At 39.6% G+C, this 25496-nt stretch overlaps 1 protein-coding gene across 5 annotated transcripts in view; it reads left to right on the top strand.

The window, feature by feature from the left end:
• Positions 1 to 4317: 4317 nt before the first annotated feature.
• The window catches only part of LOC122873918 (activating transcription factor 7 interacting protein), a 30637-nt gene continuing 9458 nt past the window's right edge, over positions 4318 to 25496 (top strand). Inside the window, exons 1-2 of one of the 5 annotated variants that reach the window (XM_044191260.1) lie at positions 4318 to 4909; positions 25101 to 25153. The gene's annotated coding sequence lies outside the window, so the exon portion shown is untranslated. Of the gene's footprint in view, positions 4920 to 20444; positions 20548 to 25100; positions 25154 to 25496 lie in introns of those variants that run through there. The other 4 variants (XM_044191261.1, XM_044191263.1, XM_044191264.1 and 1 more) reach the window with 4 other exon arrangements.

Below are 25496 nucleotides of genomic sequence, written 5' to 3'. Positions count from 1 at the left end.
TTTAAACATAACTAAATGTTGTTCCGCGCTAGCTCGCTGTACTTGCGTAAGACTGCAGACGGAGCAGATTAAAATATTGCTTTCTACATGTTCACATGTTTATGCTTGTTGAACAGATGTATTGATAAAGTATTGGCTTTTTACTCGCAAAAGTTTTATTGCACTTACTTACAGTAATGAGCGTAGTTGTTGTCAGCTCCAGTAATCTCCACCACAGCCTCAGAGAGACCCTCCACCACTGCTGACCCTTGACTGCCCCTACACAGACAGCAAGAGAGCAGCAGCCAGCGTGATAATACTACGGTCTTGATTGATTTAGCCCCGGGCCCAGGTTTCAGTACCCATGCCTACTTGCGATCGGTATGTGCAACTCTCAAGAGAGATGAGAAGGAAGTGAGAGGGCTCACTCCTTAGCTACTTCCATCATCAGCTACGGTAAAAACCGACGTGTTTAATTCTTCTTTACCACTTGCCCGATCGGGTTATTTGTGGCCTCTAGATGATGAATCAAGCATTTGGTGACCCCTGCCTTTTGTGTAGCAACACCATTATGCCAAAATCTTATACAAGAAATATGAAAATACAATGAGGAGATTGCCATGAAATTTATCAAGCACATTCATGCTCCCCTGAAGATGAAATCATTCAATTTTAGATACTGCATGACCTTTTTTTCTCTAGTACCTCGAATCAAGTGCAGGTCAGAATAACGCAAAGGAAGTTCGTCAACTGGATATGATTTATTCATTTTATAAAAACCTAAGGAATTACACCAGAATTTACCACGTTTTTAACCAATTTTTGTCACTTGCATTTGAGTGGACCAGGTTATGTCTACGTGACAAAATTTTCCCCAGACAATGATTGTTAATTACTTTTTGTGTTTTTACTTGCACACAATCATCTGATGAGCAGACTGACATGAGATTCACTGAGTAGATTCATGCACCCCAGAGGATGAATCGTTTCCATTTCAACACTTCATGAGCCTTGTGCCATCCTCAGGCTAAAATGTAACCTTTACATACACAATATCTCAACCTGCAACATGCAAACTGCCATAAAAGTAGCTGAGCGTGTTCATGATCCAAGGGGACACACCCTTTGTTATTTTAACCACCTAACTGCCTTTTCTGTTGTAACAACTCCCGAGCCTCCAGGACAAACACGAGTACGATAGAAGAAAAAATAAATCATTGATATGTTGTTATATTCTAAGTGAATCATTCTTGCACAGAAGCACAGATACTGCAGATGGTAAACGTAGCAGTGTTTGTAGTGTTGCTGAGAAAGAACAAGAAAGGAAGAGAAACGCTTGGAGAGAGTGTTTTTTTCTTGCAACTCATTTTCACAACATGGTTCTGCAAAAGCGCTCTATCAAGAAGCTGCTGGACAGCATCTTAACACTGAAAAAAAATTACATCTCAACCAAACAGCCCAGTTTTGAGAAGCTTGCATAAAATCTGCTTGCAACACATATAATTTTCAAGGTCATTGTTGTCACACCCTCAAACAGGAAACAAAATAAAATGCCCACCACTGCCTCTAGATGTCACTAGACCAAGGACATCTGAGCATTTTTTTTCTATTTCAGCTAAGTTCCTTATGGAGCTCTTTTCTTCATATATCCTGTAGAGCTTCAACTAACTAACTGTGACAATATGTTTAACAAGTTAAAATGTTACATTTTGATGATTAAATCATGACTTTCCTCTAGATGCAGTTATTCTATGCTATCCCTCTTTAGAGGCTTTAGAGGTATGGAACATTTTTAGTACAGATCCCAACTGTATTTCCTTAATTTGTTATTGCACTTGGATTTTTTTTCTGATACAACTTATTTGTTAAAATCTATGATAATTAACAGCAACACATTTTCCAGACCATATAAAAGTAAATTTCAGAAACAGATCAAGTTTAAAGACATGAAAAGGACCAAAGGTGAAAAGACACACTGGTATATATTTAACATGTATATCAGTGATGCTGTGATTTAAACCTGTTTTACCTGTGTAGTAGACCTGTGAGTGATGAAGTGTGCATGACACGCGGGGGATACAGAACGACCAAAAAACTTTGCGAGCTGTTGTCTTCACTGTTACTGGTTGACATAACCTGGGGGGGTGGGGTAAATTCCCGAATCCAAAATTGGTGTTGTACTTAAATTCAAAGACTGTACTACTGTATGCTCTTCATTGAAATGCCTTTTTAAAAAAGCTATGTGAATAGAAATCGGATCAAACAAACAAACCTGTGAATGAAACTGCAAATTTTAAAACATACTTACTGGCTTTATTGAGGAGGTCTCTGTCATATCTGTTTAACCTAAGCACCTTGTTTACGGTCAGTGAGTTTGTTAGCGGGCTGAGCTAATGCTACTGGAATCTTTGTTTGTTGAAGTAGAACTGTGCTCACCTCCCACTTTTCAGCAGCTATTTTACAGCTATGCAGTGGAGGTGGGTGCTGGCCCTACTTGATCAGACAGACAACATTCATAGAGGTGTTTTTCTTCATTAGCTGTCACTATTATCACATCATTGTCCAAATTATAGTTTGTTATTTTGAACTATTGCGCCCTCAGCTGTCCTGGTGGGGAACTCTTTGTTGTTTTCTCGTAAATTTGCTACTTTTTTCTGGTGAGATTTTCTGGGGGTTTTCTTGCTTCTACTGAGGGTCTAGGCCCTGACACACCGTGAGTGCCTGACTATCGCTCATAGTTTTTGTGGCTCCGCTGACACCAGTCTGCCCTTATCAGTGGCCTTTCGGCTGATTCATCGTGTTGAGCTGGGGTTAAAGTCAGTCTGTTGGCAAACTTGTATGTGTAGTTTCTCCTTATTCTTCACTTCCGCCTTTTCTTTCTTCTTCCACAAGAAAAAGACCAGGGGTTGACAACAACAAGCAAATGCTAAGCCAAACGTAACACAGCCCACATCTTGTTCTCTGTCAAATAAAGGCAAAAAAACAAGGAGCTTATGTAGGTCATCTGCTCCACAGGTGCTTTAACTTACAATAGACTAGACTGTATTGTGCTTATGTAACATGAAAGAAATGCAAATAAAAACTTCCATTTTTAAAATTGTTAGATTAAACAATAAATATCTGAGTTTTTTAATTGGTGGGGATTTATTCCATATTTGTGCGGAAACCTATGTGCGAATTCTTCTTCAACCATTGCGATGTCTGTGTTTGCTTGTTTGTTTTTCATCATTTACTGCCGATTCTTAACAGTGAATTACCAAACACACACACAAGGTATTATAGCAGATGCAGTTGTATTATTGATCTTCAGTCTGTTTCATGTAATCATTTTGCTTTGTGTGCTGCCCACTGGAGCCTGTGATCTGCATTAGTGTTCCCTAAACATAAGAGCTCGGTCATGTCGAAAAATGTCAATGTAGCGGCATTATGTTGTAGTGTAGCCTAGCTGCATTTGTTCACAAATGTAGACAAAAGACAAAAGAGACTTGCCTGACCTCAAGGCTTCTTTCTATTCGACTAGCAGACCTTGTCTGGTGTGCGAGAGTGTATGAGACAAAGAGAGAAAAGCACAGGGCAAGGGAGAGCCCAGGTACCAATTTCTACTCCAGATCACATGGATTGGAGTATGAACATACAACCTCTAAGGGAACTAGCTATGACACAGATGACAGTAGGCTCAAGGGTTTATCCCTGAGGACAGGAACATCTTAACGCTCATGATTACAACATCACCATAACTTGCTCCCTCTGCTGGCCTCCTTGGGAAGTTTCATACACACAAAGTCAGTCAACAAAATGGCTGACCTGTATCATGCTGTATAATGTCAGAACAAAGACTGCTAAAAACTACAGACTGATATGCTGTTCATTAATGTGATGGATTTGATTTTTAGAAGGCTAAGAATAAAAAGATGTATCCTTGTCTTTTTGTCCTGTTGTGAGAAGCCATGAAATCAATAATTTAAAAGAAAACCCTATTATTTGTAACCCAAGCTAAGAAAATGACCTTTCCAGGTTACCACACTAGCTGGGTTAGTATTTTATCCATATTTTGCGTTTATACGTTTTCTCGTCTCATGTGTGCAATTTAAAAAAAATCACAATTAAACAGAGCGCAAACCACTCAAGGTCACTCAAATGTTGGGTACTTGAACGCATACAGGACAACTCAAAAACACCTACATCCTTATGATGCATTACCTACAAACCTACAATGACACCACTGCCTGTAGTTTACAGACAATTCTTCAGACTGTTGTTCGCCTGACTCCTCCTCCACCACCATTTAGTCCCTCCCCCCCAGCCCCGCAGTCTGCCTGTCGTGGACAGATCACACCCCCCTCCCTTCCCATGCTAATGTTCTGCTCCCTGTTGTCCCTGGTTCCAACCGTCGGCTCTGTGAGGTTGTTTCGACCACACTGCAGTTTGGTTACTCCAAGCAGAGGTGCTGCTGCTCTAAAACACACTTGTGTTAGTCCTGTCTGAAAATCCATACAAACCGATTGATCACGTCGTCCTGGATCTGTTCATACATACCTTGCCGGCTTTAGCTACCGACTTCAACACCGCCGCCAGTAGAGAGACTAAAAAAAACCTGAAGGAAACCGCGACGCCGTCGACCAACCGCCGCCGAGGCTGACGTATGGTTATGGTGGATTTTTTTGTGCACGAAAAGAGGAGGAGTCTATTTGTGAGCGAAAGAGGAGAGGAGTCGGCTGAGTCCGCGAACGCACAACTACACAGTTGTTGTGGCACAGCTCACTAGTTTACCCGTTGAATGTTGAAACCGGTGGACTGATACCACATCCTGACCGCGACGGTTGCACACAAAAGGGTCCGGGAGAGTTTGACAGCGGCGGGAGGAGGAGACAGCCTGATAGGGACCGAGACTGAAAATCGCGGGAACATCGCTCGTCGACGCGAAGAGTCGGTGAGTCGAGGTATTGCAACTAGCATGCTAGCCGAGCAGCCCTCACATGCTATTATATTTAACGCAAATAGATAATATGCTTTTGGAACTTGGGCTGATGAATATAAGAAATTTGTATTTGTATTTTGTAATGAATTACAAAAAACTTTTTTTTCTCTTTTTGGTGTGGCACATTTTACAGTGAGCCCTACAGGTTGGGATTGTAGCGGGTGTAGAGCATAACCGTAGCTAGCACCTGCTTAGATACTAGCTTAATGGATAAGACATCAATAACATTTGGATAATAGCAATGGTTTTTTTGATCACTTTAACAGTAATTTTTTTTTTTTACAACCATTGCGACTGATGTCTCCCTGAAATTTTGTCGTTTGTGAAAGCTGTCTCGCGAGTTTCGCAATCACGTAAATTGCTTTTATAAAATTATTTAATCGCTAATGGATATAAATTCTCAATGAAGTTACATTAAATATTACAATAAGGGAACTTTTTCTTATTACTAATAATGTCCTTTTTTGTTTTATGTAAAAAAAAAAACAAACTCTTTTGCACATCGCTGCTCTTAAAGTGTGACCCTATTCTTGTCGCTAAGCTGTGACAGCTCGATTGACGAAAGCTTGTACACAAATACACACACAAGCATATGAAGAAAAAGAAAAAAGTGACCCAGATGCCTTCACACTAACTCAGTCTAATGCACGTAATCAAATACTTTTTGATGTAATTCAGTGACATCCCCATTTAGCAACTGGAAACATACATTTGTGTCTCCGATGTATTTGTACCTCACTAAAGTCTTGAAGGTCCAACCCTACCAAGGCGGTGAGGCGACTATGTTGTGTTGGTGCTACAACAAGCAGCAAGCACATCCAGCATACTGCAGAGGTGACAGTTTGGGGGAGGGGCAAAATGAAGACAGATTTTGGTGGGAAGTTGTCTTCCCTGAGATAATAAGTGATGTAGGTATCAGAAAAATGATAAATTAGCTTTGTCACTTTAATTATCGCCCTCGGTAGAGCTTTAATGAAGAGTTTTTGGCTTCTTATAAATACTTCCAAAATTTAATGAACGATTACGATGACGATTATTAGAGAGTATCCACACAATGAAAATCAACACTAAATTGGGGCCTAAGTGCTACAGAATACAAAAATGGGCTCAAGTGAAGAGGATACTGCTGCATTCCCTACATTGTGCATTTAAACCCCCCTCTTGGTCTAACGTGGTACAGCCCAGTAATTTTCCATGCACCACACTGTCCTAGGATGTGGGTGTGGCTTAATGTCAATGGTAATACAAGAGTTTAGCAGTTTTTCCTCTTTGCCCTGTCCTGTGGGTTTCTAACAGAGAAAAAAATTCTGCATCTTTTTTGATGTAGGTGAAGTGATTTACAGATAAGTGACCAACTGAGTGTTTGCTGTATGAACCTGAGAGCCATAAGTCAGCCACAGTTTGGGGAATTTGGCAGTCTGCACAATTGGACTGTTTCATCATATTCATGATGTTTTTAAAAAAATGGACTCAATTTAGTGCATACAAAGTGAGCTGTTTCAGGTTTGCTTTTACCTTTTGGGAACATGGTACAGCCCTGCTTCTAGTTTCACCTCCCCCACTTCACCCAGTGGCAGTGCTCACATGGTGCACTTGTAATTCATTACACAGTCTTTTTTTCTGCTGAAGAGGAAGCAGCCTTGAAAGGCTCCACCTACATTTTTCAAAAGCTTTCCTGTAGATGTTAGAAATCAGTTATTTTTTGCTTAGCTAAATTTGTGTACATCTCATCCAATACAATCGTTGAGAATTTCCTATTGATCGTACAACTGCTACAACAATTTGCAGAGCTAGCAACATTCAAATTTATAATAAATAAGAATGTAGGAAAATTGAGGTTCAGCCTGGCTACAGTTTAAAAATAAAACCTCCAAATGTCCTTGATATGGCAAAAAAGAGGGGTATATGTGCCTGGTGGTGGCACCTTTCTCAATCCGGGTTCACAGGTTTGTTGCTAAATGTAAGTCAGTGCTGTGCAGCTGTTGGCCCATGACCCACCATAGGTCCATGGAAGCCCTACCTACATAAGTCTTTTACCTCTGTATGATCAGTTATACATGTCTGTGGTGAATTCAGTCACATAATTGAGATGCATGTGAGTCTTATATGGGCTTACCTTAAGCAGTATTTAAAAGGGGAGTATAAAACCTTTCATTTCAGCTAACTTGCGACTCATTAGATCGTTAGATGGTAAGAGACCAAATCTCGCCAGATGTTCTGTAACTTGAACTTTTACAATTCAAAAATGACCACACTCCATGACTGAGAAATCAGCCATTTCATGTTACAATAATAGAGCTACAGTATGCACCAACATAAGGGAATCTGTGAACATGCCATTTAATATACAGCTTTTCACTGTTTCCAACACATGTAACAAACTGGTATGTATACTTTCTGAATACTGTCGGTATTGTTTATAACATGCAACTTAAACACTTTAGCAGTGCTCTTTCAAAATGATAATGAACAAAATCCATAATGGTGTGAATGCAAGTATCATAAGAAATATACGAATAAGAAATACTTCTATCGGCATGTAAATATTGATTAAAATGTCAACCCAGTCCTTATTTTTTTAATCATATTAATTTGAGCCAAATTTGGATACAGACTTGATTAGTTTGTCTGTAATGTAAAAAAAAAAAATCTGCAGTGTGTGTGTGTGTGTCTCATCTGATCATAATTGGAAATTTCTGCCTTATTTTAATGCTATTTTTACAAACGTTGATGTAAATCAATTCGGGTAGCAGGTTCCAGGTGACGGAAAAAGTCCATACCTAAAATCTCTCTTTTGTAGTTAAGTTTTTCAAACCATACCAACTCCATAAGAACCGGTTTCAACCAGTTACAGCCGGTTTCTTTGCTTCAGGCTGAAAATGAGAGTGATAAGAAATATGATCTTGGTTAAGTCTCAAAATACCCTGTGTTTGTTATTCATTATTTCTGGCTTGCCATACTGATAATTAGAAAGGCTTGTTTTAAATTAATATTGTGCATTGCACTCTTACGGCGTACTAAATTAGTCAGGCCTGCATATTTGTGTGTCTATTTTAAGGGGGCCCTATTACACAAATTTTATCCTTATTTGTGATTTTTATGGTCTACACTAGTGCTCACAACGTATTTACATGCAACACATTGACAATTCAGTCATGTTTCGAAGTAAACCCTGTCTTTCAAATCTAAACCCTACTAAAAAATGTCATACTAATAAGCCACTTTAAAAGACATTGTTGGTGATTTTCAGTGTTTAAGGTTTTAGAGAGAAGTTGGGAGACAAGTAGATGTCTCACATATATGTTTAGGCTTGCACGTACATACACCTATGTCTCTTCCCACTCCCATTGCCTTGTGTAATGTGTTTCAGTGTGTCTGTTCCATTCATTTAGTCGTGGGAGCCCACTGTCTGAATTTTCAGTGCTAAGGCAATCCCCTCTGCGCAATATTGCCCTATTTATCACTCTTTAGCCCTTTCAGACATGCAGCTCGTTATGTAAATGAGAAGGCAATTTAACATATCGCTCGCATGTCTGAATAAGTGCCCAAGACATGGCGGCAATCTTACAAGGTTGGATCTAGTAAAATGTCTGAACCATGTCTGAATTGCCGTTAGATTAACGTAAAGGCCACAGCAGCGCAAGGTGAAACATGCAGAAAAAGAAATTAAACGCAGGTCTTCTTGTTCGCCTTACCAAGAGCACTCGATAAATTATTACTCAATTATCATCTCCTTTTTGCACAAAGGGAATAAAATCTGTTTCCTAAACCACGAAACATCGCAAATAAGACAATTTTAAGTTGTTGACGAGATTCATGTCGGATTAGTCTTTAAAAATACATTTTTTTCCCTCTTGCAGTGTGAGGAAAAAGAAGAGAAAAAACATCCTTGTACAACCACCAAATTAATCAGATGAGCTTTCTCCCTCCTAATATTTTCAGTTTCTACTAATGAAAACTGCACTGATGAATTTAATTTCCATCATAATGCTTTACATACAGCATTTGAGCAAATAGGAATGTAACAAGAGTCCCAACCTAGCATCTTGCTATTCAATGCATATGTGCTGTCTGTCTTTATAAAATGGGGGGCAGATTTCTCTTATCTATTAAATTATGAAATTGATGAGAAAATGTATTGGACTAGTAGTAGTAGTAGTGGACACTGTGAGAAAAGGCGAGCGTGCCTCATGCTCACAATGGTCAAATATGATTTAAATCTATCACTGACACAGCCATGAAAGAACATAAAACACTCCTTCATGTAATTTATTTACAACTCACCACAGTGCACCAGGTGCTAAATATTGCGTAAGGGTTGGCTCTATTGGGAGTGTTTGAATAAAGCCAAAAGGAACATTTATGTAACAGACACCTATGTGTGAATTACAGAAAACCATCAATTTAATGCATATGTGAGTGAAAATTAGTGTATGAATGTGAAAAATGCATTGGGCACGCCGATGGCACCAAGGTGGCCTATTGGCTACCATAAGGGTGGGTTCAATGCTGTTAGTAGGTTTCTCAATTTTAGATTTTCAAAGCTGTATCAACATTTATGTCATGAGTTAGCCAAACAAAATGAAACTGTTGTAAATCGGGGTTAACAAACGCATTGCGCAGCAACAACAACCGTGTATGTATTGAATTTCAGGAGTTGCATCTTCCCAGTTAAACTTTCATTCATTTCATATCGATAATTTAAGCTTATGAATTTATAATATTTTGATCAGGAATGTGTCAGATATATAGTTAAGCTAAATCTAACTAAATATAAGTATCAGATTGGATTCTTAGCCAAAATAAGCTAACCCAGCACTTAGGCTGAATTCAGACCAAATCAGACGTAGCGGCAATTAGCCACAGGTTTATGCGGCGGTGTGTGGAGGTGTGGCCGCGTTTATTTGTGCACTCTAGGTGACTCGACCACCGCTGTCTCTGTCGCTCTATCTCAAACAAATGAACACAAACCAAGGGAAGCTTCTTGGTATTGCTATTTTTCAGCATCGACTGAAAGCCAGTCGCAAACGCCGAAGCCGGGTACATGAAATAAACCATGCGAGGACACAACTGGGAGAGTATCATAGTTTAGTCCATGAACTCCGCCTGGATAGTGCTTTGTTTTAGTGATATTTCAGATTGTGGAGCAGTTTGACTGGTCTGATCGCCGGATTGGCCACTGCAGCGTGATGTCGGGTTGCGTGTCTCCAAAAGTTGATTCTGGTTGAACTTTTCCACTGCAGGTTGCTGCAAGGATTTTTTACGGCATCCCCTGCCCCCACCCACTGCCACAGCCTGAACGTACACCCCTATTCAAAATGAATGGGAGGATTGGCATTTTTGATGCAGCGATTTTGTCTTAATCCATCCTCAGTGCATGTGCTTCGCAAAAGTTTAATTGCGCTCACCAGTGAATCAAGAGCATGCTGCTACGATTCAGGTGCTGAGGTCTCAATGGAAAAGAACCCTGCCTCAGTTTTTGCCTTGCATTGTTTGCTCGAATTTGACCACTGGAATGTTTGTGCAGTCTGTGTTTATTTGCCGTAAACACCAAATGTACTGACTGTACAGATGTTAGCTGTAAGATAGCTAGCAACGGACGACCCTGTGTGAAGAGTGGATGTGTGCAATTGCTTTGCCATTGTGTCATGTCTAAAATATGGTTTGCTTTCTGTCTGAACACACCTTTAGTGTGCAGATGTCTATGGTTATGTCAATCCACGTTTATGATGATAGTTTTAAGGCTTAAGCATGCTTAAAACGAAACCACATGTGCAGGCAAAAGTGTAACTACTTGTTCCAAATGGCCAAACTCGGCAAAAAGCCAGCTGTTAGCCTATAGGCTCTTCCAGGCTGCATCACACTGCCTCCCTGATCTTTTGGCTTTTGCTGGTCTTTGTAGTCTTGAAGGTTGACTTGTTTGGAGTTGTCTGCAAGCTTGAGCTGCCTGAACAAGATATCTCAAGATCTGCCATACTTTGGAGAGAGATGCTGGTGCAAGGGGTTTCAGAAACACTGAGGAAGAGATCACATTCCTGGGGTTCACCAAAGCTTTACCAAAGACTTTGGTTGGTTGGTGCTGGTATTGCTTCCCGGAGCCTGGAGTCAGCAACCACCTTTTCGGTTTGTAGTTCTGCCAAAGACTCGAATGTTAGGTAACTGGGCATGGTTCCCCAGCAACAGTTACTTCATAAAATGTATAGCAACTGCTCTAACAGTATGTAAGCAAGTGGCAATGTTGGGCAATGGTTACGACTCACAAACTGTCAAGCTTTGTTGGGACAAGTTGTCAGCAACCAACAAAGATGAATTTGGTTGCTGACAACTTGGTGCCTCAAACTTGGCAGTCTATGAGTTCAATGCCCCAGTCAGTTATGCATCAGTCTGTATCTTGGCACAGAATCCAGCCAGTTAAAATGTATTCTATTCTTAGTATTACGTTGTCCAGTATCACTTAATGTTCATGTCATGATGTTTTATTGTCCCTGTAGTTCTGTTTTGCTTTAATTAATAAGAATGCCCCCAGCCAGCAGTATTGGGATCTGGGCTGATAAAGGCATATATTTAATTAATCGATATTGGCTACATAAAAGCAGATTCATTTCTTCTCCTGTACCTCCGGTATGCCAGACCAACAAGTTTAAGCAGCTGTAAGGGCTGGGGTATACTTGATCAGAACTAGTTTGTACAATGTGTCCGACCATGTCGGAAATCAAAAGTGTTTATAGCTGTCCAGAATGGCCACACTGGAAGGCGTAGTGAAAAGCTGGCCATCATAGAGAAGGGAGAGACACAACATTGTTTAAATATGGGGATAAGAGCATACATTTTCAAACAGAAGTTCAAACCCTGGCTCCTTTCTTACCACTGTGCAGCTGGTCAATTACAGCGCGAAGTGGTTGTGAATGTCAGATTGTCGGTTTTCGGAAAGTTAATGAAATGGTCAGGCACAGCTCCCCCCAATCCAACGCCGGAAAGGTGCTTGGGTGATAAGTAATAAACTCGATCTTAAAGCAGCAAGTTTCCTTGTTGTCAGTCATGCAAAATGCTTGCTGTCTCTTGCTTAAAGTTACATCTCCGTTCCCACAAACTGGTCACACTTCAGTAAGTTGACTAGCAAATGGTAATAATGGTAGTAAAAGGAGCCTGATTCGCTGGCCTTGCTGTGGTCACTCTGCCTCTGTTTGACTAATAGAAAGATGCACTCTTGTGGCAAAGCAAAATAAACTGCTAATAAGGACAGGGGTGCTCTGTTGTATTAACGGTGCCCTGTGAAAATGACAGTGGTCAGGGTAATGATAGAAATTGTTGGCGGTGTTGTTGCCATCAGTATATTTCACCACAGTATAGCCTCATTTTGCACGTCCTAGGTGAATCCACATTTGTTCACATCTAATTGCATCTTTTGATTGACTTTGTATGCAGTGGCATACAGATTTCACTTTGCGTTCAGTCTGAATGCACGTTAAACGCCCCGATGTACTCCAAAACAAATGCAAACAGGATGGACAGCGGACAAACTTCTGTTTACACTGTATTGTGTGTCTGTGTACGTGGTGGTGCGATGATGGTGCAGACAATAGCCTAAAGGCAGAGGAATGCAATTGTCACGCCGGAGTGGAGTGTTAGAACATGGTTTGGAGGTAGGAAGGAGCAGTTACCTTCACTTCCCTGTAGGCTAGCACCAGAGTATTAAACTGGATGCGGGCTGCAACAGGGAGCCAGTGTAGTAAACAGAGAAGTGGAGTGGCATGGGAAAACTTGGGGAGGTTGAACTTCAGATGGGCGGCAGCATTCTGGACTAGCTCCAGGTGGTAGGTCAGGTGTCCGAAGCAGCAGCTCCCATAGAAATAAGTAGGGAGTTGCAGTAGTCCTGGCAGGAGCTGAGAAGCACCTGCATGAGCCCCTGGTCTGCATCACTAGTAAACAGTTGGCGAATTCTCCTGAAGTTGTACAGGATGAATCTACAGGAGTGGGCTACTGCTGTGATGTTTGCTGAAGACAACAGTTTGTCATAGGGTGACACCCAGTTTGCTTTCCAAGTTGGCGTCACCACGATATTATCAATGGTGATAGACAGGTCTCGGCACAAGCATTCTTTTGTCTTGAAGGAACACAAGCTCAGTCTTCTTCAGGTGGTGCCTTGGCATCGAACTGCCAGGAAAACAGTGTTGTGTGCTTCAAGCGTCAGATAGGCGTAAGAAGAATAGCTGGACATCATCAGCATAGCAGCATGGTAGGAGAAACGCAAATGGGAATTTATGGTGGTAAAAAATAACTCCTGGAACCAGCAGCTCATTTTCACTTTGCAACTCAGTAGCTACATGGTAAAACTATTTTACACAGAAACAATATCATGCTAATATGATTGATTTTTGATTAGTCCATGCAAGGCAACTAATATTAGCTAGCTAAGTTAGCTTACTTGTTATCTATGGTTACCTGCAACAGCTGCAGTCACAGCACCAGCTGGTTGGGGTGGTACAGTGGAGAGCTTGAGAGAGAAGTTCAAATCCTTGAATTGTCGATTGTCGAAGTTACAAAAATTGTCAAACGCAGCAGTTACAAAGATTGTCAAACGCAGCCCCCAGGGGGGGCTGAAGAGGGAGTTTTAGACACTGTTCGACAATCTGACAAATACTTTAAAGCATACCGATGCCTTAAATGTGATTGACCAACAGACACACACAGTTGACATGCACAACAGTTTCAATTAAACTGCCAATTTTTCGAGAAACTTTATTAAAGATACATTTAAAACTATGAGAAATACAGTAATACCAATTCCAATATTGTTCATTTTGTCAGTGGTGTCTAAATTGATTGCAGACTGGTGTTCTGGTGTAGCCTAGCTAATTATTGATTTAGTTATTAACGTAAATGCCGCAAAAGAGGTCGCAAATGTAACGAAAAGGTAACAGTCTGAAGCTTTGATAATTATTTATTATTACTGTAGAACATGCTGAACACGGCAGTCCCATAACACACAGAGATGTAAAATAATATATAAATAAACATTCACCAAGTGCAGTACAAAAGTGTGTTACCCCTTGCAGATCAAAAGAAATCAAAAACCTCAAGAGAACAAACCAGCAGGGAGAAAAGCAGCAATATTTTCATCTAAATAGAGTAAGAAGGTACAGTCATAAACAGGCAAAATCAGCCGTGTTCATGATAAAGGGGATTTTCTTTCTGCTGTAACTGTGTACAGCAGCAGCAGCCATTTTGTGCTGTAGCATTCACTGCAAGCAATCTATCAAAGGGAAAGGAGTGGGGGTGGGGAAAGTGTCGAGTAGGCTAGCTTGTTGACTAATCCAAATCATTAAGCACAGGAAATGTTAGCTGTTTGTGATGCTGTTATGTTTTTCACAGAAAACAATCTATATTTTTCTACTATAAAACTACTTTCTACTCATGCCCATGTTTTTGGCTGAGAGGAAAAAAGCAGTTTATAGGCATTGCATTTATCCTTCCATAAAACATCTTGCTTTTCATGCAACAAACTTCTGAGAAATGTCCCATGACATGAACATAGATGAGTTATTGCTACAGAGACAGAAATACATTTTTGATGAAATAGCTCAAGGAGAATGAGCTGCTCTTTCAGGGCCAGGGTTGGACTTTCTACCAATAAATGAGAACTAGAAATCACTAAGAATGTTTTCCTGTTCAACATAGACTAATCTAGTTTTGAACTTCAACCTACAGAGCTTGAATCGTTTAGAGAGCTTTGAATTTGTCATTCACTTCTCTAGCTCCCTCCCTAGGTGAGCACACCCCTCTGCTGCAATGGTTTAGTCCATGCTTGGCTGTAAAACTCCAGACTGGAGCAGATTGGAGGTGTGGGGGAGGGGTGCTGGCGCTCTGTGTGAGGCTGTTGACTTCAGTTCTGACTGTGTGGTGCTAGCTATAGCTTATGCGATCTAACTTAAACTGTGGTTACTCCAAAGATGGTTTTTAGGTTGTCAGAGTTTTACCAGAAAAAGGAGGGAGCAACTACATGCAGATATTTCAATCCTGCAATTAACCAAAAGTGCTATTATTACTATGTCTTCAGGGAACCTAGATTACCTTTATTTTGCACCTGGTGTTTTTTGTTTATTCTGTAGTGTGCCAGTTATAAATCATTTGCTTTTTTTGTAGCCATGACATGAGCCTCCTTGAGCAGTGCATGGCTGAGGAATAATCAACATGTGCTTGCTTGCTTGATTCACATGGAAACAACTGGTGTTGCCTACCCCCACTCCTCCCTATTTTTCCTCCCTTTTTCCTTCTACCCAGCTCTTGCTAGTCCCCACTCATTTAAAAGAAAAGAAAAAAACAATTCACGCGTACAATGTTTGAGCAATGGTAGGCTAAGAAGCAGTGTTTAGACTATTGCTAAACATTTTGAGAATAACTTTCCTTTGGCAGTAATATTTTGGCATGTGTAAATTGTTCACCCTTACGTTCTGTCTTTTAATACTTAAAATACTATTCGATTTCACTGAATCTCTCAGTGGCCTAAAATAAAGGCAACAGATTCACTCATTTACTTGTTAAGATTAATTGGTGTGTATTATAGATTCCGTAATGTTTTATTGAAATTAATTATTAAATACCCACCTGAATGGATGGAAAACGGTATACAAATAGGCATACATGAAGAAATGTCACAGGAAAGATCAATAATCAGCTGCTGCTTAGAATAACTCGGCCTTGGCTTCATCTGTTTTCCTGTTTGTCGAAGCAGCAAACATAAAACTGTCTGATCATATAGGAAAGCATGAAAAAAGAATGCAGTAGGTGGTAGATGATTTGTTAAGTTTTCTGCCGGGCATGAGTGAGTTTAATATGAAGTGCAATGTGAACAAAGTAAATGGGAGCAATTCCACGGCACCAGGATATTCAAATGTATGATTAATATTTACTTTACCAGGCAGTTCACTTTGCTTGTGTGTGTATATTAATTGTTTGCAATTGAATGACAGCCAGCATTGTCGCACAAATTATGACACCTGCTAGCATATCTACAATGTATTATCACAGTTGAAATCCTGTATGAGTTCATGTTTCTCTTGGAAGATTACATCTACTTGAACACATTTGTTGTACCATATTTGTACAGCCCTGAAAATTGCGATATTAAGATGATAGTAACCACACAACTATTTATTCATTTACCAGTTTAAAATTTGTCATTCATACTGCTTGTGGGATTTCACATTTAACTGCATCCATCAAAACACTTTCTTTACCCCTTATCCGGTTCAGGATCGTGAGATACTGGAGCCTCTCCTCGCATTGTGTGAGAGGCAGGGTAAGGGTTGTCCGTCTGTCACAGAGCTAACAACAACATAGACAGACAAACAAATCCACACTCACTTTCACACCTCTGGGTAATTCAGAGTTTCCAGTCCCCCTGACTTGTCTTTGGACTGTGATGGGAAACTAGAGCTGGCACAGGAAACGCAAAAAAAGGGAAGAACATGCAAACTGCATAGAGAAAGTCCCAGTGTGGTTAAATCTAGGAGTTGGTTACACAGAGGAGCTGTACATTGCCCAACACAGACACGTCTCCTGATCACAAAATCATTGCTTGTGACCAAGAGGTTTTTGGTCAAATCAGTAAACAGGGGAACATCAATGGAGACTAGACTAATAGCCAGCGTAATAATGTTTTTCAGCTGAGAAACAGCCTGAACAATTAAGTCAGTGTACAAATTAAATAAGTCAGTTTAATGATAGGGATGCAATGTTCCAAATAGGAAATACAAGTAGCCTTTTAACAGCTTACATAGCAAGTGAATGTGATGGTGTATGAGTTGCTCCTTTGCAAACAGTTAAAACAGAAAGAAATCCAGACTGGTGTAACAGCCATATAAGTAAGCTACCTGCTTTAGGAGAATCGTGCGAAATTAGCTTTTCTTTCTCTTAGCTAAATAAAGTATTTCTGATTCTGATCCTAGTAGGTCCATTGAACTGATATGAAATGTCTTGGTGAGAATTATGCACATAGGAATTACTTTAAATGACGTGGTGTTGCCGTAACATGATAAGATGTTGTGCAAGATATAACAGGCTCTAAGGGCTCTGTGTGGCTGCGCACAGCAGACCAGGTGGCCATTTTGAGTTTCAGTGAATCCAGATGCAGGCAGTGAGGGTGGGGGAGGGGAAGACTGCGCACTGTGCGCAGTAATGTTGGAATGCAGGCTCTCCTCTCACTGGCTGACATCTTTTTTCCACTTGGTATTTAGCCTCCATAGAAAATGTCTAACATTAAATAGCTGTCAACATTTTTTTTTAAGAGTTTGTTTAATTAGAAATGAATACCAACAGCATCCTCTGTGACTGACAGAGACAGCTAGGTGTCAGGTTTACTGGCATATTGGTTGAAGCACTAACTGCAGTCTGAAGAAGAAAAAGCATTATTTTGTTACCCAGTTATCTAGACTTAGCTTCATAAAACATTTAGCAGTACAGCTCTGAACTTGTGAGGTGAAAGAAAAAAATGGAACTAACTAGTTTTGTTAACTCTTCAGTCATAGCTTAGGGTGTTGCTGAACAGTGAGCACAACACATTTGGGCTCTCTACAACAACAGAGAAACTCTAAACCAGGATTTAGAGGTGATCACTATGACATATAGGGATTACATTATTTGAAAGCATTAAATCAAATTTGCTGTTTTAGAAGTAAGTTTTTGTTCAGTTTTCCCTCAAGATCCATGTATAGGAGTATGGAGATTTCTGCAGATACACTGGTTTTTTTTTAGGAGGCGGAGTTTGATATAGGATCTGTGCTCAGCATGCTGCTCGCAGCAGCGCTGGTGGCCATTTTGTGTTTCTGCAGTAGCAGAAAGGGGGGCTGGGCAAAGAACGCACAGCAAGGTTTTATTTATTCTCACAACAGGGCTTTTGATGAAGACAGGTGAAGGTTGCAAATGAAAGTTAATTGTAATTACAAATTTACAGCTTCTTCTTCAACAATACATTTCTCTGTCTGTTTTGAGCCTCAACTAGTCAAATCAGGAAATTACTTAAAATAAACAATTTTGTGAAGAATCTATTTGTGCAAACTTCAGTAAGGGAAGTAATAATGTAAAAAGTATATTTCAGTTTTTAGGTGGGTGTCCTTTGCTCCTCTTGAGTAAAGAACCACCCCCGTGTTGGAATGGTTCAGTCTGTTCAACAGCAGCCGTCCCTGCGGTGGGAGAGGCTGGGCGGATAGAGGCTGCTTAGTGTGTCAAGCTGTGCTCTAATTTCTTGCTGTGCGCAGCTAGCATGGGACTATGAGGCAAAAAAAGCGATATTTCTTGCTTGTAAATGTAAAGAATGCTTGACAAAAAATTTACTTTATACAGTTTTTTACTGAGATAATCTTTCAATCTCCAATGCAATAATTGAAGTTATAGTTATATTCATGTTTCTGAGAAAAGTGCTTATTTGGCTTGTATCGACTTGTTTTAAGGAATTGCTCAGCTAAAAAAACCTAGTGGTAGTATTTAACTTTTTGTGTGAAAATCCGGGAAAATAAAACTCATTGCCCTCATTTAGCAAATCTGTTCTGCACTTTGACTTGATTTGATTTGTTTGATTAGGCCTACTTGAATACTTTATCCTTTATCTCTTTTGTTTTGAACGCCCCACCCCCACTCCCTCCTCCCATCAGAATGGTTCAGTCCATGTTTGACTCGGAGAGGCTTTTACAGAGAGAGAAAGAGAGAGAGAGTGTGTGTGTGTGTGTGTGTGTTTGTGTGAGAGAGAGAGAGAGACACACAGGGGAGGGTGGGTGCAGCTGTCTCTAGGTTGAGTGGGCTGTGGGTGTGCAATTTAGCGCTGGCTGTGCGCCGCTAGCTAGGCCTTTACTAAAGTGCACGTAGTGCTGCTTTGTCATGTTAAAAGTGGCTTAATTTGTTTTGTAAATGTTTTACTGGTTATTGTTTGATAGCACATATAATGAGAGATCTACTATTTGGTTTGTCATTGTTACCACAGGTAGGCCTTTAAGAAGGCATTAAAAAAGAGAAAGTTTTTAGTTAGATGGAACAGTCTAAACCAGGCTCCTCCCCTTTACCTTTGACCTTTTCTGGCTTTTTAAGCCATGTGGTCCATTGATAAGCTCAACCAATTATTTATCTAACCTCTAATGAATGGCCCCAGTTTCTCAAGTCCTCCTTTCTAAGGTGAACTTCCCATCATTTAAAAAAAGATGTTTTCCCATCATAGTTTTGGTGAACATTGAGGGTTTTTATTTTGTTTTCTAATCATGAGATGGAGCTCCTTGAGAGATTGTTGCAAACTCTTTTCTTTGGTCCACTTGATTTAATTTTCAGTCAAAACTTACTTTTTGCATTTAAAAAGTCAAAAATAGAAATTCTCTACAGCTTGTGTTGATTTTTTTAAAAGTGGTAACACAGTGGACATAAGGCAAGAGAAAGAAGAAGGAGCTAGGATGTGTGGCGGGATGTGTTCTGGAGGATAAAGGAGAATGTGTTTTTTGTCTTGTTTTAACAAACAGAACATTAAAGAAACCAATGCCAGTGATCTTCCTCAGTTCTTGATGGATCAGCCTTTAGCGTGATCTATAAGTGAGCTGATATGTGAGATCATATTACAACCTGAGTAAGGTCCTCTGTAGTCCACAGATCATTAGAGGAATTGTAGTAGGCTGAGGCTAACCTGGTACTCAGCTCAGTGGCAGCGAGTGCTCAGTTTATTGCACATAGTACCTCGGGTAAATGTATGCAGTTCAGATCAAATCTGTCAAAGATTCAGTAGAGAGGCCAGAGGAGGCAATGGAAATTTCACCGAAAGGGTTTATTTACAGCTATGTCATGGTTTCTGATTTTGTCTTTTGTTTGATTATGGTTAACATAAGCTACTATAGCACCAGAAGCCATCTTAAAACAGTACTGTGGTGAAACCTCAACATATACAGAATTACAATAAAAGTCGAGCACTGCACTTAAGTTGTATTTCTGTGTGTTACAGTATTGTCCTTGACCTTTTTTATTATCATTAAGCTTTCTTTGCCTATGGGGTTATTTTAGAAAGGAGAGTCCCCCTGCCCTTTTGTCAGAATGGTTTAGTCCGTGCTGGCTGTAGATTTCCATACTGTGGACTAGTTTGTGCTAGAGTTGGGGGATGGGTGTTGCTAAGCAACAGTCTGTGCAGTGTACTTCCCCTCTGTCTGTGCGCCGCTAGCTAGGGTTGATGATCACCACGCTGTACTTTAAAATGTTGTAGACACAAGATTTGATTTGTATGTATTTGTGGTACTTGCAAATATATCATGCACTTGATAGGTGTCATCAGAAAGAAAAAAATAGGAATCAAATTTTTTGTGTTTCATATTATGCATCGTGGCAGACTGCTGTGTCAGGAGGTTTGAACTGACTTTCCTTTTTCAAGGGTTTAATTAATATCCATTATAGGCTCATATAGGCCACACACCCTTTATAGAACATACCCCTGCAAGGAACAAGATGGACTAGTCCTAACTGAGTCCCTCCTCCTTTCTTTTATGTTCTCCTGCTGGCCTCTCAGCCATTCCCTGCTTCCACAATCAGCTAATACATGGAAGGCCTCAATGCCACACATCCTGCTAAAGGTTGTCATTTCTCTGTTTTTAAAGCATGTTTAACATTTCTCTCTGTCATTTAAATCTAACTCAGTTTTTGTCATTGCAGCTTCACTCTCTTCTCAAGGTTAGCCTTTGGTACTTGTTTAGGGTGTTATGCTAGTTGAAGAAGGTAGACTTTTGGCTTACTGTTTATGTTTTTGTTTTTTTTAAAAGGACACATTCATTTCAGACATTCTGTATATGTCAGGGAGTTTGCTGTAAATTTTCACTAATGTAGCTAACATTTTGTTACCTACAATACTTGCGCGCGATACCAGCAGTAAGCATGCTTTTTAAACATCATTTGCTCCGGGTCACACTCACATATTTAGCCTCAGTAACGGAAGTTGTTAACTTGAGTCATGCATGTTCTTTGTCCATACACACAAGTGACTGTACATGTATGTATTTATAGCACTGTCAACACATTTGTAGCTGTGCGATATATTTGTTCTGTATTTATATATCACCTGCGTGATATATAAATACAGAACAAATATATCGTAAAACCTCTCCATTGCTAACAATCATTGAGGTGGCCATTCAATTTTTGTTTGTATGTTTTATCTTTATGCAGCACTGTCTGGCTGCATATCAAACCCATAAGATCGCATTCATTCAGATAGAAGCGCAAAATTTTGCTACTACCATTTTTTTAAAACTTTTTTTTTATAGGGTTCCATGGTGAATGACGTGTGTGTGTGTGTGTGTGTGTGTGTGTATATATAATGGAGTGTCAGAAAGCTTTGTACAGGTTTTGGACATCCTCTCATCACGAAGTTATTGTAGAAGTATTTATGCAGTTTTCAAACAACAACATTTTGGAGTCATAGTGCACCTGCAAAATGGTGCTTGAATGTTTTTTTAGCCTAAAGTGGCCCTACTTGCTCCGGTTGCTGACCCACACTGTCAGTGTGGATATTTTCACTGAACTTGCTTGTTGCTGTTTATTTGTTCATGCTGCACTGTGGTTCACTCTGGTTCACTTCTGTGTGTCAAGGAATAGGTTCCAGTGTTTTAATGGAGCACAATGATGCGGTTTTTGAAAGCTGGTGTAGCCAGAGCACAATCGGTTACAACAAAAACAGGTTTGGAAATTGATTGGTATCCATATGTCAGATACTGATCCATAAAAAATAATTTTATTTGTATCAGCCATAGACATACGTACAAATAACTGGTATGAGGGATAAAGGATACCTCATTAAAAACATGTATCACAGTCTGGAGTCTTTTTGGGAGGCCAACATGTTTTGCCAAATTGCACGAGTGTCCATGTACTGTATCCCAACCAGAAATGGCTTGTGCTTTTGGTTTGTGATCAACTTTCCCATTGTCTTCAAAACAGCCTTGAATTTTATGAGCAAGATGTCATACTGCTAAAATATGGTTGCATCTTCCACATTTGAACCAATAATGTGATACTTTTGTCCTGAAAGAGAACGGTTTGATTTTCCTCTTAACTGTGAGGTAGGAATGCCAAGTTTGTTTGCTTGGCGTCACAGAGGCTTAAACCTGAGTCCTCCTGCTGCAGGACTGACTCCCTAGTCACCCTGCTCCCCAATTATTTGGAGTCTGAGAGACTTGCATGTCTAGTTTGACAGAGTGACTGCCAGTGCCACTTTGTGACATTTGACCAGCAGCTCAATAGCTAGTCATCTGGTGTTGAAACAGTGGGTTGCAGAGGCTACGTTAACAAGCATCGATTTTGCAACTTGAGAGAAAATAAGCTGTCAAAACCCAGAGAGAGAAGGTAGACACCTCTCCTTGTCTCCTGTTTTTGATGCCTCCAGCTTGGCATGTGAAAAATTCCTGCTTATGTATGGTAGCCTAGTTATCAAAGCTTAACTGAGAAGACATGATAACAATAAGCACAATCTAGTCAAGCAATAATTTAAAGATTTAAAAATTAATTATTAAAATGTGCTGGAAGTTGTGTAAGTCCTATCTTCTGTGCATTGAAGTCGGAGCATGTTGGATTGTTGACTCTAGTTACATGCAATCCTGCGGGTGATAAATTTGACAGAAGATGCATGATTAAAAAAAAAAAAAGACAGAGAAGTGATGGAAGACTACTTAATGTTTTGTGTCAGTGAATAGTATCACAGGAAACAACAACATGGGGTGTAAATTCAGACCAGTGCCCTCACCTCAGAAACATCAGTTTGTCTGAGCTGGGAATACAATTTGGAAATTAATATTCCTTTGTGTTTATCAAGCTTTCCAGAGGGTTTAAGCTCAAGCGTGAACCAGTGTATCTATGATGTGAATTAATTAGGTGGGTTTTTAAAAATTTTTACGTAGCTTTTGATGACCTAACTTGAGGTGCGCACTAAATGCCACACCCAGCCTGCGCATACTTATCTGACGCATGAAATGATTGTTTACTGCATTTCTCCAAGTAAGGTTCAGCAGAAGACTCACGGATTAGCCACAGATAGCCCTATTTATAAATATGGGCTTTTGAACTTGGTATAAGCTTGAAAAAACACATGTACAATGACTTCTTATTCTTACCAAAATGTTTTATAGTTAATGTACATATGTATAAACCATGAAAAAACAAGAAAAAGACTTAAGCCTATAGCTGTTTATATTTGAACCCCAGTGCAATAAAATGACTGAGGATTATCTGTAGCATGTACTATAGGAGTTGATGGGTTGGACAAATTGAAAAATATACACTTTGATGATGTTTAACTTTGGCTTAATTAAAAAATTTTGTTATATATATTCAACATTTTGCTTACTTTGCCAACTTGCTGAAGCCTCAGGCTGAACAGAAAATCCATGTTAAACCGGGTGGTGCTGCAACCTGATATATCTGATACAGAATCCTGTTCAGCTAGCTACTGAGAGCTGAGTCTGGCAGCAAACAGCAGAGCTGACGGCCATTTTGAGTTTCTGCACTGAATCCAGGCGCAGTAAATGAGGCTGCCAGGTGGGGGAGGGGGATAATGTGCTCTGCGCAGTGTGCAATAACATTGGAATGTGAAGTGTACTAGTGATCGTGCTCGCAATTTATACCGCTCCTTATTTGTTTATGCTGACTTTTGGCATGATGCTTTTCTCAGGTTAAATTTGAAGCAATTATGCTGAAATATGTTCTCACTTGTTTTTACAATAAGGAGTTTATTGTCATTGCAGGAAGCAGAAAGCTTGCTGATATGAAAGCAGAGTAGGAATGGTTTACTTTACATTGTTGTGCGTATGCGCCAGCATCTCAGTGTGGTGCTCAGCTTTACAGTGTAAAGTATACACTCAGTCCTGCTCAGTCTTCTTAGTGAATGTTGCATTTTAAGTTGCAAAATACACATGGCTACATTAAACAAGGCCTTTTCAGATGACTCTGTCAGCTGCAGTCTTGCAGATCAGCAATGCAGTAACAGTAAAGCTAACCAACTTTACAGTGTAAAACTGAAGCAGATAAGATTCTCACCAGATAAGATTTAGAGATTATATGAATAACTGGCTTTTCTGTTCCTGCGCTGAAAACCAACAGACAGATTTAACTACATATAGTATTTACCATTTGAATATGTCTGCTTTTTGTTGTAACATTAGAGGAGTGTTAACAGACAGACTGATTGATCTCAGAAATGCAGTCAACATGTTAACAGCTGACATTCTTGCTCACTTCACAAAAATTTGGGTTGGTGATTTGTATAAAAGCCTCTTTGCTGCAGTTTGACGCCTCTCTCTGTCCCCTGTTCTGGCAAGCCATTTACCAGTTTTGAATCTTTTTCTTCTTCACCTTTGTGTGTGCTTTAGTTAGCATGTCATGCTTTTTAGTCACCTGATATATATTTTGTTAGAATGCATTATCGATTATTAGTTTTATATCAAGCTTTGTCTTAATACTAATGCTGAATGAGAATGGGCATCAACAGTATCAAATTATGTCTCAATTGTTACGTCCAAAATATCTCAAATAAAAGCATTAGCTCATATTTTGCCAAAATGAACAGAAAGTTAGCTAGAACTGCTTAAACTGCAAAAACAATAAGTTTACTTGCAGAAACATGAAATAAAAGTAGAAAAAAATAATTTTGTAAAGCTTTGTTGGCAAAGAAAAGTATGACTGTAGTAACATTCAGATGTAGCATTTTGTAAACATGTTCAAGGGCTCCAGGAATCATATCAATGTCCGATAGACGACCCACCTGGAAACAAAAAGTGTGTGTGTGTGTTTATGTATGTATGTACATCCTTTTTGTGTCCAGATGGGTTGTCTACTGTATAATGTGATGTAATTATATAAATTCTTAATGAATGTAGATATACTTTATTGTCATCAACATAATTGTACTTCCAGTTTGATGAAATTCGTAGTGACCCCACAAATAAATATCTCCTTTTGAACCCAAAGGCTCAGTTACAGCTCAGGGGATGGAGATGGACTGCTTAATTCAGAGGAGCTAAATTTAGGTTTACACTTTTATTAGCATGGTCTGGGGATTTCAAACATAGTTGATCTTGTCTTCCTAGTTTGAAGCAATAATATAAAATGTACTAAAAAAATACATCTCTTTTTCCCTCAGGTTGTCGAAGAAGTCTGTGGTAAATCCATGATCAGAAACCTTTCGGTGTGAAGGTGAGTTATTCATAGATGATTTAGTTAGTGTATGCACTGCATATTACTTAATATCATAGCACATTTCTTGTTTGTTACTGAATGTAAAATGAGAATTTTACTGCAGCTAAGCAGTCTCCTCCAGCACACAGCTTTAATGCATTTCTAATTTAGTTTCACTTCCATACAAAGAAGTTTAAATTATCACATACATACATGCATATAAAATGAATATAAATAAAATGAATAAATATAAAATATGACAACTAGCCTCAACACTACAATGTGTGCAACAATCAGAACTATGTAACGAAAACCCTTCTTGTTTTGCATAGCTTCTTTACTGCTGCCAACACAGCCTCAA

This window comes from Siniperca chuatsi, linkage group LG3 (genome assembly GCF_020085105.1).
Source record: "Siniperca chuatsi isolate FFG_IHB_CAS linkage group LG3, ASM2008510v1, whole genome shotgun sequence".
NCBI lineage: Eukaryota > Metazoa > Chordata > Actinopteri > Centrarchiformes > Sinipercidae > Siniperca > Siniperca chuatsi.
Note: the sequence above shows the minus strand (reverse complement) of the source record. Positions and strands in the feature narration are given on the sequence as shown.